The sequence below is a fragment of the Astyanax mexicanus genome, chromosome 22, assembly GCF_023375975.1.
Source record: "Astyanax mexicanus isolate ESR-SI-001 chromosome 22, AstMex3_surface, whole genome shotgun sequence".
Classification (NCBI taxonomy): Eukaryota; Metazoa; Chordata; class Actinopteri; order Characiformes; family Acestrorhamphidae; genus Astyanax; species Astyanax mexicanus.
In genome coordinates this window covers 11456002-11470943 of record NC_064429.1, presented here as the reverse complement: position 1 = coordinate 11470943, position 14942 = coordinate 11456002, and the positions used below count along the sequence as shown (strand labels likewise).

The 14942-nt window shown below is 37.0% G+C and overlaps 1 long non-coding RNA gene and 2 other non-coding genes across 3 annotated transcripts; 1 reads left to right on the top strand and 2 right to left on the bottom strand.

Moving 5' to 3' along the window:
* Positions 1–276: 276 nt before the first annotated feature.
* trnae-uuc (transfer RNA glutamic acid (anticodon UUC)) lies at positions 277–348 on the bottom strand. Its single transcript has one exon. It is a non-coding gene; the product is annotated as a tRNA-Glu (tRNA).
* A 1287-nt stretch (positions 349–1635) lies between these two features.
* trnae-uuc (transfer RNA glutamic acid (anticodon UUC)) lies at positions 1636–1707 on the top strand. The gene has a single exon. It is a non-coding gene; the product is annotated as a tRNA-Glu (tRNA).
* Positions 1708–4674: 2967 nt separating this feature from the next.
* LOC111190088 (uncharacterized) lies at positions 4675–14430 on the bottom strand. The gene is made up of 3 exons (XR_007428966.1): positions 14382–14430; positions 4966–5025; positions 4675–4747 (listed from the first exon to the last, which is right to left on the bottom strand). It is a non-coding gene; the product is annotated as an uncharacterized LOC111190088 (long non-coding RNA).
* Positions 14431–14942: the final 512 nt, after the last annotated feature.

Genomic DNA, 14942 nt, shown 5'->3' with positions numbered 1-14942 from the left:
ATGGTGACACACCGCCCCGCCCATCCCTCCGCCCCTTCCTGCCCCATCCCCACCTCTTCCCGTCCCGCCCAGCCCCGCCCCATCATTATTCAGATTGTCCTGATTGGTCAAAAAAAAAATTCCCGCCAAAAGTATTGACCAATAAGGTTGTTATTCCTATGGAGCAATCACAGAAAGCCTACGAGTGAAATGTGTATTTAAGAGTTAGCGAGATGTGTGAAGGACCGAGAGAACGGAGCAATGGCTTGTGTTTCTGAGGTTGCTGAAAACCAAAGCTTCCCATACCGGGATTCGAACCCGGACCGTCTGGATGAAAGCCAGAAATCCTACGCGTTAGACCATATGGGAGGATCTGTAGAAGAAGAGCACGATGACGAGAATCTAAAAAGGTACCGAACAATGGAGAGCATTCCTGAACCAGTCGCTCAAGGAGCGCTCAAGGATCAAGTCTGGCGTTTGTCAGATGGAACTTACTTCGGATATGTTTTTCTTAAGGATATATATAGCGTTGCTATGTACGTCGGAAAAACGGTTAGATACGATGATGCCTCAGCTCGTTTTACTTTGAACCATATAGAATGGTTTAGCTTCAGAAGACACTGCTCTGTTTTTAATGCCTACGTCAATTACAGAAATACAGAATGCAGCCCATTTTTTCAGGAGAACATGAATTTAATTTGGAAACCTCTGAATACAGGAAAGTCTAGGCGTTTTAATCTCGCGCTGGTTATGACAAGCCTCGGATGTAATGTAAGCCTCAGTGTCATTCAAGATTTAAAATGCTATGCAATTGAAAATGACCTGCACTCGCGCGATTTCCAGGTTGTTTTTAATTCAGAAGACTTCAAAAGAATGAATCGTGTCTACTTCGCAATAATTGACAGTTTGTTCTATATGAACAAATAGATTTTCTGATTATTGTCAAATATACAAAACCAACATTAATTATATTCTTAAACATGTAAACCATTTATAAACCCTTTATAAAGGTAGTCTTATTATAAAGTGGTACCTAAACGTTTAATGTTTAAGAATATAATTAATGTTGGTTTTGTATATTTGACAATAATCAGAAAATCTATTTGTTCATATAGAACAAACTGTCAATTATTGCGAAGTAGACACGATTCATTCTTTTGAAGTCTTCTGAATTAAAAACAACCTGGAAATCGCGAGTGCAGGTCATTTTCAATTGCATAGCATTTTAAATCTTGAATGACACTGAGGCTTACATTACATCCGAGGCTTGTCATAACCAGCGCGAGATTAAAACGCCTAGACTTTCCTGTATTCAGAGGTTTCCAAATTAAATTCATGTTCTCCTGAAAAAATGGGCTGCATTCTGTATTTCTGTAATTGACGTAGGCATTAAAAACAGAGCAGTGTCTTCTGAAGCTAAACCATTCTATATGGTTCAAAGTAAAACGAGCTGAGGCATCATCGTATCTAACCGTTTTTCCGACGTACATAGCAACGCTATATATATCCTTAAGAAAAAACATATCCGAAGTAAGTTCCATCTGACAAACGCCAGACTTGATCCTTGAGCGCTCCTTGAGCGACTGGTTCAGGAATGCTCTCCATTGTTCGGTACCTTTTTAGATTCTCGTCATCGTGCTCTTCTTCTACAGATCCTCCCATATGGTCTAACGCGTAGGATTTCTGGCTTTCATCCAGACGGTCCGGGTTCGAATCCCGGTATGGGAAGCTTTGGTTTTCAGCAACCTCAGAAACACAAGCCATTGCTCCGTTCTCTCGGTCCTTCACACATCTCGCTAACTCTTAAATACACATTTCACTCGTAGGCTTTCTGTGATTGCTCCATAGGAATAACAACCTTATTGGTCAATACTTTTGGCGGGAATTTTTTTTTTGACCAATCAGGACAATCTGAATAATGATGGGGCGGGGCTGGGCGGGACGGGAAGAGGTGGGGATGGGGCAGGAAGGGGCGGAGGGATGGGCGGGGCGGTGTGTCACCATGGTTTAAATTACCTCATATCCAAAACATGAATGACGAATGGCAGGGGTAATTACACGCCACCAGTTAATAATTACCGGAGACTTGTGGTCATTGATATCAGAAAAGTAATTAAGAGAGTTCAAGGGTCAGGGGATCTGAGGGGTCAAAGGTAATTACAGATGATTGAAAACATAATTACTAACAGACAGCATCATAGGGTGATCTGAGGGGTCAAAGGTAATTACAGATGAATGAAAACATAATTACTAACAGACAGCATCATAGGGTGATCTGAGGGGTCAAAGGTAATTACAGATGAATGAAAACATAATTACTAACAGACAGCATCATAGGGTGATCTGAGGGGTCAAAGGTAATTACAGATGAATGAAAACATAATTACTAACAGACAGCATCATAGGGTGATCTGAGGGGTCAAAGGTAATTAAAGATGATTGAAAACATAATTACTAACAGACAGCATCATAGGGTGATCTGAGGGGTCAAAGGTCACATTCCAGAAAAATGAGGCACGTGGTGTGGGGGAGGGGTCAAAGGTTACATTCCAGAAAAATGAGGCACGTGGTGTGGGGGGAGGGGTCAAAAAAGGCACCTAGCAAAGGTTAAAGGTCACCTGTCAAAAAGTTTGATGGAATGTGCCCCTTATATTCTCTCTGGTGGGATATTCTAAAACCTTCACAATTTTATCTTAAGGAAACCTTTTCTCAATCAATTCCTTTTTTTCCAGTTTCTGTCAGGTTGGTGAAGCTCTGCCCCATCTTATTATACACAGTCATGTGAGTTAGTGTTAATTTCTCCTATTGCAGCTTTATTTTATTTGTACCACTTATTTTTACAACCCTTTGTTGCTCCTTCCTAACTATTTTTGAAATGAGTTGTTGTATCGAGTTTAGGGGTGGGTGATATGGCTCTTAAATAATATCACGATATTTCAGGGTATTTTTGCAATAACAATATACTTGGCGATATAGGATAACAGAAAATAATTCATTCATTTCAGGAATATAGTATAATAGTATAACAGTATAATCATAATGTGACAAAATAAATAATATAGCATAAAATAATATAATGCAGCAAAAAACATTGCAGAGAATATTTAGTGCATGCATATAAACTGCAAACTAAAACTTATATTATACAATAAACACACCTAAAGCTTCACAGTAAATAATAATAGACTACTTTTAAGACAGAATTAAAATTATCACGATATGGATTTTTAATATCACAATATTTCTGTGTCACGATATATTGTATACGATATAATATTGCCCACCCCTTATCGAGTTATAAATGTGTTTAGACTGAAACCTAAGCTTATTGTCACGTCTGGTGCTGTAGGCGCTTCTGTTCCCTCCACACTGAGCTCCAGTGGAGGTTTCCGATTTTTGGATTATCTCTGATGCTGGTTTCCTCGTGTATGAACTCTGGACTGTCTCACCACTCTGATATGGTCTTAGCCACCAGGTGTCTGTTTGCTTTTTTTTACTCATTGTTGTTTACTGCCTCTGTAACCTGTGAGACATTTTTAATAAAATCTCATAACTGGTTCCACGAGTAAATGTATTCCGTCCACACCATGACTCTTAATGTACTCTATACTCTATACCTACAGCTCCAGCGGAAAGCACACATATAAAATTCAGTAAAGTGAACAGTGAACCGTGGTCTTGTGAATAAAAGACTGCATTCTGCCAGAAACACATACTGGGTCAGAGCTTAAAGAGAATGTGACTGATGCTAAAAAACATCACAGCTAATGAAACTGTAGAATTATAAAGAGTTTATACTGGGTTTTGAGGTGTAATTATTAAATAAAACACAGATTAAGCAGTGCAAAATACTACAGAATTTAACTGATGTTTTTCTGTTGTAATCAGTGTTATTACAATGATTATAGACTGAGCTAGACTAAAAATCTTAAACACTAACCCAAACAGGATGTTGGTAGAACATCTTTAAATCTTCATAGGGGTTTTTCACTACATTTCTCCTAAAATTAACCATCACCTCCTCCACCAGTAGAACAGACAGACACTAATATAAGTGTAATAATCACTGTAAATATTCTCACCGTGGACGATCACTGTGTAGATGCAGATTATCTCATTAGTAGAGGTGTCTCGTACAGTATAATTCCCACTATCAGACTCCTTCACTCCTCTCAGCTCCAGAGCAGATGATACTGATGTTCTCTCTGAATATTTAGGACTCAGCTGGACTGAGCGTCTGTTCACAGTGCAGATCTGATGGCGGGCTGGTCCAGCTGGATCAGTGCTGCTGTAGATCACCTCCACTGGATCTGATATGAGGAGGTTCAGCAGCAGAGATTCACCAGGTATTTTCTCAAATGTTTTTTTTACAGCTGAGGAAAAAAAACAACCAGAAACAAACATCAGAAACTGAGAGTAAATCACTGAATCTACATCACTGGAGATTCTGTCACTGGATCAATCACTTACGCTCAATCTGAAGCTGAACATCACACTTATCTGTACCATCACAGTCAGAAGTACTGTCCTCTCTTACTGAAATCAGCTTCAGTGATGATCAGAGAGAGATCTCCCTGCAGGTATTGATTATAGATCATCTGATATCCCTCCTTCACTGATCTGCAGGAAGTCTGATCACACTCAGCCAGAATATCAGAGGATTTACTGAACATGGACCATCTGATCACGTCAGAACATTTATCAGTACAGTGCAGAACAGCAGTACCTCCATACTCCACCTTCACTACAGGAGCAGCTGATTCAGATCCTGAAGGAGAGATTAGAGAAAAGTATTAGGGCTAATAATTATGGTTAAATCATCAGATAATTTTTTTTACTCTTTTTTTCTCAGCTGATCAAATTCCAGTTTCACATCAGTACATCACTTCCTGCTGTCTCTTTCAGATATAAACTATTTTATCACCTAAATCAGAATTTTCAGAGATTTCAGCTCTTCAGAACAGCAGATAGAATCTACACACTTACCAGTACTGAGTGTAAACAGCACACCCAGTGCAAATAAGAATGGCAGCATGTCAGCAGTGTCTAAAATAAGAGTAAAATTCTAATTAGTCAAATGTAATAATAAAAAACATTCAAATTAACCAAACCTAGATCATGAACTTTATGAAAAGAAGATTAAAAGTCACAACTTCCTGTGAAAGAGTGAAGAACACAATTCAAAGTGATAAACTGTAAAATGTATTAGAGGACAGGCTTCTCAATGATTACAGGAAACATTCTCAACATTTCAACACATCTGTATAAACACATCCCTATCCTCACACACTGCACACATAAAAATACAAGCTGAAAGGGGTGAAAGAGATAAAGGGGTAACAATAGAAACCAGTATAAAAACAAAAACAATTACTCAACACTACAGTCAATGGAGAAACACTTTCCTACTACAGGTCACTGTGATTAATGTGAAACTCTTCGCTGCAGAAACTCCTGTTCTATATTTACACCAGAGCACACAGAAATTTCTTACCTGATCCCTGAGGCTATTTATACTAGACAACAAGCTAAATTATACACCATTACATGGTTTACATACACACAAAATGGACACACACACCTTCAAAATGGATCCATTTACAGGAAAAGGTGAAACATGTGACTGCAGGCAGGACTCCTCACATGATTTACCATTTCCTGTAAATGGATCCATTTCCTGATTTTGAAGGTGTGTAGATACACCATGTAATGGTATTTGGTTTTCCAGTATAAATGGAGCAGTCTAATGGGTAGTAAAAATTAAGATCATGCAAAATTAAGAGATACAAAAAGGACCAAAAGTAGACATATATTTGCGGGGCATATAGACATAAAAAACATGAATGAAATAAATAATCTTTAATGTCTCATTTAAATATTGTGTAAATATATCCTTACAGTATACCTCTCAATATGGTCTCAATATTGAGAGAGACCATTTTACTATATGAATATGGACTGTTTTTGCAAACAGTACATCTAAAAGAAAACAAACATATTTCTATTCCAATAAAGTTGGAAAGCATCTGTGACATGCCTGTCCCCTGATTGGGTGTTAGGTGGGGGTGGGGCTACAGACCTAATCAATATATACACCTGTGTAGGTGTGCTTGAGAGGCTTTTCTTTTGTTCTGTTGTTTGCTGCAGGCAGCTCAGTTTCTGGGCCTGCTTGCTTTAGTTCTGTTGGTTTTATTGATGCTTATATTTTATTTGGCCACCCTTTTTTATAAAATGTCTGGACATGTTCTTTTCTCTACTTATTTTCATTAAATTTATATATTTTTGCTATTTAAACACTGTGTGTCCTCCATTTATTTGTCACGGTTTAGAGCCAGTCGTGACACATCTGTGTGTAAAACGTTGTTGTGAAACACAGTTAATGACTTTCTTCCATAATCCACTAAAATAGAATGTAAACAATATTATAAAATGTTGCCCTACCAGAATAATCCCTGCTTCACCCCAATGGACGGATCTGAGCTTGCAGTCTGTATTTTTATATTTATTATTGAATTGTGTAATGCATTGTGCGCAGATACAATACTATAAAAACGTAACACTTGCTTGACTCTAAAACAAATATCATTATTTATTAAGAACAAATCAAAATAACAATATTAAAAAGAACAACAGACAGGCTGTTGTTCATGTTTGCTTTACATTTGTTTGTTAAGGATTTCATCATAGCTTTTTAGTATGTTTTGGGTTATTAACAGTACTATAGCTTTAATTATAAATTCTACTTTAATGTTTACTATAATTTCTAATTGCTAAAACAATTGTGCATATTTATACTTAATTTATTGTTACAGGACTTGTTCAGACGGGGAATAAGTTCATGTTGCGAAGTTTAATTCTGTTTTCATTAAGTGTCCTAAACCAGTGGCAATAGCTTTAATAACAGTTTTATATTGTTTGTATGGAATGGGGAAAAGGTTTTTTAAAATAAATGTTTCATAAAGAAGAATATTCCCATCCTAACTAAATAATTAATCAGGAAATGCAATATTTATATTACCAATTAGGGTGATTTATTTTCAACAGTAATAAAACTGTTATTCCACAAAAGCTCGCTTTTGGAACCTAGTTAATTTAATGGGTAATCGCAGGTAGAGTTACAGGTATACAGTGAATAGTGAATATTTGAGTAATGTTCTAATCCAGATTATGAGAAGCAACTACTACTCAACTAAATGAAGAAATAAATACTTTAAGAAAAAATGAAGGTCAGTCAAAAAGAAACATTTCAAGAAAGTGCAGTCTTCAAAAAGACCATCAAGGAGCTTATGATGGTGAAACTGGCACTCTTTGTTACATCACAAGCCACGCCCGTGTTACATCCAAGGCCGAGTCTGTGACCAAAATGGATTCCTATTAACGTTCCAGGTATTAATGAGTCTGTCGGCCATTTTTCTGTGTGTTGAGGTGGGATTAGAATGTCATTTTGAGGCACTATAAACTCCACAATGCATCATAATTCATAGTAAAAACCGTAGCATGAGCTACATCAGCGATGAGCTTCCTGAGTTACCAAACAACCGAACTAGAAATGTACTGGAGCCAACAGCGAACCACAGGGGTTGCCAGATAAAACTTGTTTCAAATCCAAACACACAACAGCATATAATAGAGTACATATATCGTTTTAAATGTTAGTTGATCCAAAGAAAATATATAATAGAAATAATATATAATATATATTATTAACTGTATTACATGATGTTATATAGAGCTACCATGTAGTACTTATAAAACCAAAAGTGAATTAATTACAAACTGATATTGTTTGGAATGGCAAAGTAAAGGAGCAAAATCCTCCATGAAGTAGGGACAGGGAAAGCATTTCACAGCTAGTAACTATTGAACTGTGAACAAACAAAAATACACAAAAATATTCAGTCTCAGGACTGAGGAGGATTAATATGTATTGAAAGTGAGAAAGTCATAATGACCTTGTTATTGTTTTTTTTTTTTGTATAATCAGTAGCACATAATTTTAATAATGCTAAACCACCCGTTAGGACTGTGACTTTCATTGCATTTAATTTTGTTGAATGGAGAAAACTTTAATAAAAAATTCTGAACACTCAACAGGTCTTAACCAATCACTGACAACTGTGACACAAGTCATTTTTAACCCATATCTTCAGTAAGAACTAGAACGTACATCCGAATAATAAATAACGGAATAATCTTGTCAAAGTCTGCGTTGCGCTACAAAAGGAGGAGTAAATTAAGTGTAAATTCCTTCTCTTTTTAGGGATCCGGTTCTTCTGGCTCAGCTTCTGGCTCATTTTTTTTGGTTGTTCAGTTTATTACCAAATTATGTGTAAAATGAATTACTGGTGTAAAAACATACATCATATTAAATATGTATTATTTATATAGCTTTATTTATACAAAATAAATTATGAAATACAAAAACAAAGACCCATCTCAAGTAAACACAAAGGTCCAATCTCTAAAAGTGTATATTATTTGTACATTTGCACCTATATATATATATATATATATATATATATATATATATATATATATATATATATATATATATATACAGTGAAACAAACAGCACCAAACAACATCAACAAAGTTTCACTCAACAAAAACAAAAATCAAGCATCCAGGTGGTGTGTTTTGCAAATTTTAGCAAAGATTGGCATTAAAAAAAATTGAGCTAACAGAAAATTTTAAGTAAATAAACAAGTTAACAGCTCCACAGATAAGATCACCTAAATGCTTCTTCACAGAGGTTTTGGTTTGTTTATAACTTTTAAGTTACTACATGATTAAATATGTGTTCATTCATGGTCTGAATCTCTTTATTATGCAATTACTTTGTAGGAAAAAATAAAAACATTGAACATCCTCCGCGCATACACTGTGTCAGTACGCCGGCAGTATTAAAAACTGTCAGTGGGCTTGTTGACAGTACGCCGGCAGTATTAAAAACTGTCAGGGAGCTTGCTGACAGTACGCCGGCACTATTAAAAACTGTCAGGGGGCTTGCTGACAGTATGCCGGCAGTATTAAAAACTGTCAGGGGGCTTGCTGACAGTATGCCGGCAGTATTAAAAACTGTCAGGGGGCTTGCTGACAGTATGCCGGCAGTATTAAAAACTGTCAGGGGGCTTGTTGACAGTACGCCGGCAGTATTAAAAACTGTCAGGGGGTTAGCTGACAGTATGCCGGCAGTATTAAAAACTGTCAGGGGGCTTGCTGACAGTATGCCGGCAGTATTAAAAACTGTCAAGGAGCTAGCTGACAGTACGCCGGCAGTTTTAAAAACTGACAGGCATTATTCAATAATAGTATGGCGTGTTCAAGATTTTTCTGGTTTCATTTGTTAACAATTTAACTTGTTGTTTTTATAGGACTTCGGATTTTGGTTTATGCACAACCCAATTGACTTTTTTTTTCTAAGTGTGGTATCCAATTACTCAAAATAATACAGTTATATTACTTGATATGCATGACAATAATTGTATGTCTTAATCGAGAATTTTATGGTCAGATTTGATTTAAAAATAATTGTTTTTGTTTTATAGCACCCCAAAACCTTTTATACAGAACCGAATGGACATATTTTGTATCAAATTACTCCAAAATGAAACAATAGTATCCCTTCAAACATATATCTGGGATACATGAGCATGAGATCTTTAAAGCTCACCTTCCGTCGTTTTTTCTTTCATTTTAAAATGTCTAGTTGTGGTCTCTAGTATGAATGAATGACATGTGAGCCGTTTTTGTAAAAAAAAAGTGCTCAGGTGTCTCTGTATAGCTCTTTTTTAATGGACTGTTTTAGGGGTGTGTCCAAAATGACCGGATTCCAGCTTTGCTCATGAATATTCATGCATGCAAACAGCATGCAAATATCTCTCCTCTGATTGGCTAGGAGCACTGCGACGCCCCTCCACCGCTCTGCCGCTCACTGCCTCCCACCTCCTAACTGATGAGCGGTGATGTTGCGTCGCTTCACTCCGCCTCTGGGAGTTTCTCGAGCCAAGGTGGGCTGGTCTGTGAGTTTCTGCCTACGTAGGCAGAAAGATAATTCAAAATTCACCCGTTTTTCGGAGGGGGGGAGGGGGGATTTCTTTGCTTAGCTCCTGCAGACAATGGGGGCTGCAAAACAGTTTAATGTGCAGGTGTACACATTCAACTCGGAGAGACCTACTGTATTCCACAAAAAACAAGAAAAATCGGATTTTCGCGGAAGGTGAGCTTTAAGAATTTAGAGATGTGATACAATATTTTGATTTGCTTATTTATTAGCATTCAAAACATTTAGAAAATGGTACACTGTTCTACAGATATTTGTTGATTAGTCCTGTTAAATTATGTTATTTAGCTTAAAAGTAGTTTTCATTCTCAGTCTCTGCAGGATAAGCGCAAGCCTCCTCAGGGTGCGCTGTGCACGCGGCTACCGTAAAATCTGGTTTAGACGCGCACACCGCTTTTTGGTGTAGATAGCGCAACCGAGCGTTTTCTAAGTGCAGATGGCGTGACCGCGGTGAAATCTGGTTTATGCAAAAGCAAATAGACATTTTTTCCAAGTGTGGTATCCAATTAATCCAAAATGATACAGTAATATCACTTGTTACTCATGTCATTAATAGTATGGAATGTTCTTCAAGACTGTCTTGGTGGCATTGGATAACAATTTGATTTACTGGTTTTATAGGACTCTGAAATGTGGTTCATGCACAACCGAATAGACATTTTTCTTAAGTTTGGTATTCAATTACTCCAAAATGATACAGTAATAAACCGAGTAGACATTTTTCCTAAGTTTGGTATCCAATTAGTCCAAAATGATACAGTAAAATCATGTGTTACTAATGACATTAACAGTAAGGAATGTGTTGTTTAAGGCTCTCTTGGTGACATTGGATAACAATTTGATTTGCTGGTTTTATATGACTCTGACATCTGGTTTATGCACAACAGAATAGACATTTTTCCTAGGTTTGGTATTTAATTACTCAAAAATGATACAGTAAAATCACTTGGTAATCATGTCATTAATAGTATAGAATCTGTGTTTCAAGACTGTCTTGGTGACATTGGATAACAATTCGATTTGCTGGTTTTATAGGACTCCGAATTCAGGTTTTTGCACAACCGAATAGACATTTTTCCTAAGTTTGGTATCCAATTACTCCAAAATGATACAGTGAAATCACTCGTTACTCATGTCAATAATAGTATAGAATGTGCATTTTAAGACTTTATGAGTGGCATTGGATAACAATTTGATTTGCTGGTTTTATGGGACCTTAAAATCTGGTTTATGCACAACCGAATAGACATTTTTCCTAAGTTTGGTATTCAATTACTCCAATATGATACAGTAATATCACTTGATACTCATGTCAATAATAGTATAGAATGTGCATTTTAAGACTTTATGAGTGGCATTGGATAACAATTTGATTTGCTGGTTTGTAGGACTCTGAAATCTGGTTTATGCAAAAGTGAATCAACATTTTTCGTATGTTTGATATTTAATTACTCCAAAATGGTACAGTAAAATCACTTATTACTCATGTCAATAATAGAATGGAATGTGTTCTTCAAGACAGCCTTGGCCATTTGATAACAATTTAATTTGCTGGTTTTACAGGACTCCAAAATCAGGTTTTTGCACAACCGAATAGACATTTTTCCTAAGCTTCGTATTCTATTACTCCAAAATGATACAGTAATATCCTTTGTTACTCATATCATTACTAGTGTGGAATGTGTTTTTCAAGAATGTCTTAGTGGCATTGGATAACAATTTGATTTGCTGGTTTTATAGGACTCAGAAATCTGGTTTATGCAAAAGTGAATCAACATTTTTTGTATGTTTGATATTTAATTACTCCAAAATGGTATAGTAAAATCACTTGATACTTATGTTATTAATAGAATGTGTTGTTCAAGCCTTTGTTTGGGCCATTGGATAACAATTTGATTTGCTGGTTTTATAGGACTTTGAAATGTGGTTTATGCACAACCGAATAGCCATTTTTTCCAAGTTTGGTATTCAATTAATCCAAAATGATACAGTAATATCACTTGTTACTCATGTCAAATGAAATGTGTTCTTCAAGACTTTCTTGGTTTCATTGGATAACAATTTGATTTGCAGGTTTTATAGGACACCGAAATCTGGTTTATGCACAACCGAATATACATTTTTCCTTAGTTTGATATTCATTTACTTCCTAATGATACTGTAAAACCAGTATACATGCATGACATAAATAGTATGGAAGGTATTCTTTAAGGATGTCATGTTCTGATTTAAGAAGAATTAGATTTGTTTGGTTTTATAGCACGCCGAAATCCCTTTTTTACAAAACCGAATAGACATTTTTGGTATTCAATTACTCAAAAATGATACAGTAATATCACTTCAAACATATATCTGGGATACATGATAATAAGGTCTTTAAGAATTTAGAGCTGTGATATTATAACAATTTGATTTGCTTATTTAATAGCACTCCAAACATTTTCAAAACGTTACACTGTTCTACAGATAAGCAGTGGTCTTTCGGGTGTTTATTTGTGGATTAGACCTCGTTAAATCACGTTTATTTAGGTGTAAAACTAGTTTCTGATTTTCAGTCTCTGCACGAGAAGCGCCAGTCTCCGCTCCTCCGGGTGCGCTGTGCACGCGGCTACAGTAAAACACAGTTTAGACGCGCACTCCAGTTTTCGGTGTAGATAGCGCGACCGAGCGTTTTCTAGGTGCACATGGCGTGACCGCGGTCAGTTTTTAATACTGCCGGCGTACTGTCAGCAAGCTCCCTGACAGTTTTTAAAACTGCCGGCGTACTGTCAGCAAGCTCCCTGACAGTTTTTAGTAGGCATACTGTGAGCAAGCACCCTGACAGTTTTTAATACTGCCGGCGTACTGTCAGCAAGCCCCCTGACAGTTTTTAGTAGTGCCGGCATACTGTCAGCAAGCCCCCTGTCAGTTTTTAATACTGCCGGCATACTGTCAGCTAGCCCCGTGACAGTAGTTTTTAGTACTGCCGGGTACGTGCCTGACACTGCCGGGTCGATGAAAAAGTGGCTGGCGGGTGACGTCACGAAGACCCACCACTGCCGCCCGTCTCCCGTCAGGCAGAGATCCAACCCCAACTGTGAAACGCTGCACAGACGTCGGGCTGCAGTATACAGAGGATAAGAGGAGCTAAAGAGCTGAAGATCCGAGAGAAAGCCGAGGATCCACGTAGTGAAGCTACCGACCTTCGTGTGGCTGGGGTGGGGTAACGTTACGGGTCGGTTCGGGTAACTAAAATCGGGGGAAACTGCCTCAATACGACTGAACAGTAGCTCTGTCTCCTTCGCTTTAAAGCTCCGGAGCTTCTACTCCTGTTCAGATCTCCACAGAGCTCCTTCTCTACTCTTCACTTTCTGTAATTTTACAGCAGGGAATTTCATTGTTAGCTATTTTGCTTAGCTAACAACAGCTACAGCCTAGCTTAGCTATCCTGGCTAAGCTCGGTTAGCTTAGGTAAGTTGCCGTTGCTGTTTGCAGTTTGTGGCATTCATAAAATACAAATAAATCGTCTGAAATCATTAATTTTGTGCTCTATTGTGTGTTTTATTGTTTATTTCCTCTAAAGCTAAGCTAAGACGAACTTTCACTAGTTACTAACTAACTAACTAACTTACTGTCATTCGTTCCTATGCGCTAGCTAATCAGAATAGCGTTAGCTGGCCTAGTTAAGCTAGTTAACCTCCACCTATTTTAGTTTTAGGTTCTTTCTGTTTTTATAATGCATTTGTATTTAATGTTCTGGCATCTGAAGGAGGCAGTAGAAATAACATTTTGAGGTTTAGAAGTAGTTAACTAGCTAAATATCACAGGTCTTAGTAGTTTTCTAAGTAAGTTAGCTAAGCTAGGGAGATAATGCTAGTTCCGTATTTAGCTTAGTTTAGCAAAGCACATTTGTTTTAAATCACACGTGAAAAAGGCTTGATAACGCGTTCATTGATGATGTGCAGCATTTCGTTTAAATAAATTCACAATAATGAATACAGAAGGTACTAATGAACAGTAAAACAGTTAAAGTCTCACGTTTTCGTGTTCATTTCTCCGGTCCGCCTTAAGTACTCCTCGATTTAAGGTGGACCAGACAATTCAAAAAGTACCTTTAGCAGATTTATGTTAAGATCTTAACAGAATCCGTAGTTAACTGTTAGTTATTTTATTCATTAAAAGTGCAGATTCTGTACGCTGACCTGGGGATTTTTCACCTGGTATTAACCTAACTACAGTAAAGATTATAAATTAAGATCTGAGAGATATTAGATTATGTTATTTAGACAGTTATTAACAGTATTTAATACCCAGGTCAGTAAATAAAGCTGTTTCTGCAGTAATACAGGGCTGTACTTACAGTGTGGCGCAGCTGGAGAGGAAGACGCTTCTGTAGGTTCGGCATTCTGAAACTTAGCAGAAGGTAGTTTTTAATATAGTTTGTCTTTAAAAGGGGCGGAGCGGAAACTCTCAGGAGTTCAGAAGTTCGGGGAGGACCGACTTTCTCTTTCTTATATCTTCTCTTCATTAGATCTTTTAATCAGGTGTTTTATGTTGTTAATGGGAGGAACTTGGATCTATAGTGAAATAAAGTTTGTGATTATGATAAATAGAGGAACAGAAGTGTGAGGGCAGTGAGTATAGTGGGTATGCCTTTAGTTTAGCTGCATGGTTGGTCTTATATTTCATGATAGGATAAGGAAGTCGCTGTTGCTGGAGGGCTGGATGACATCTGGGCATAGTTTTTTGTTTTATATATATTAGTGTGATTACGATCGTCCCGCTTATACCCAGTTGATCCGATATTGTTCAGATATAAAATATTTCAGAGAACTAATGTTGTAATTGTGTAAGAAGCCTACCATTATTTTAAAAAATGTTTACATGAAGAATTAACCCAGTTACAATAATTGTTATTATT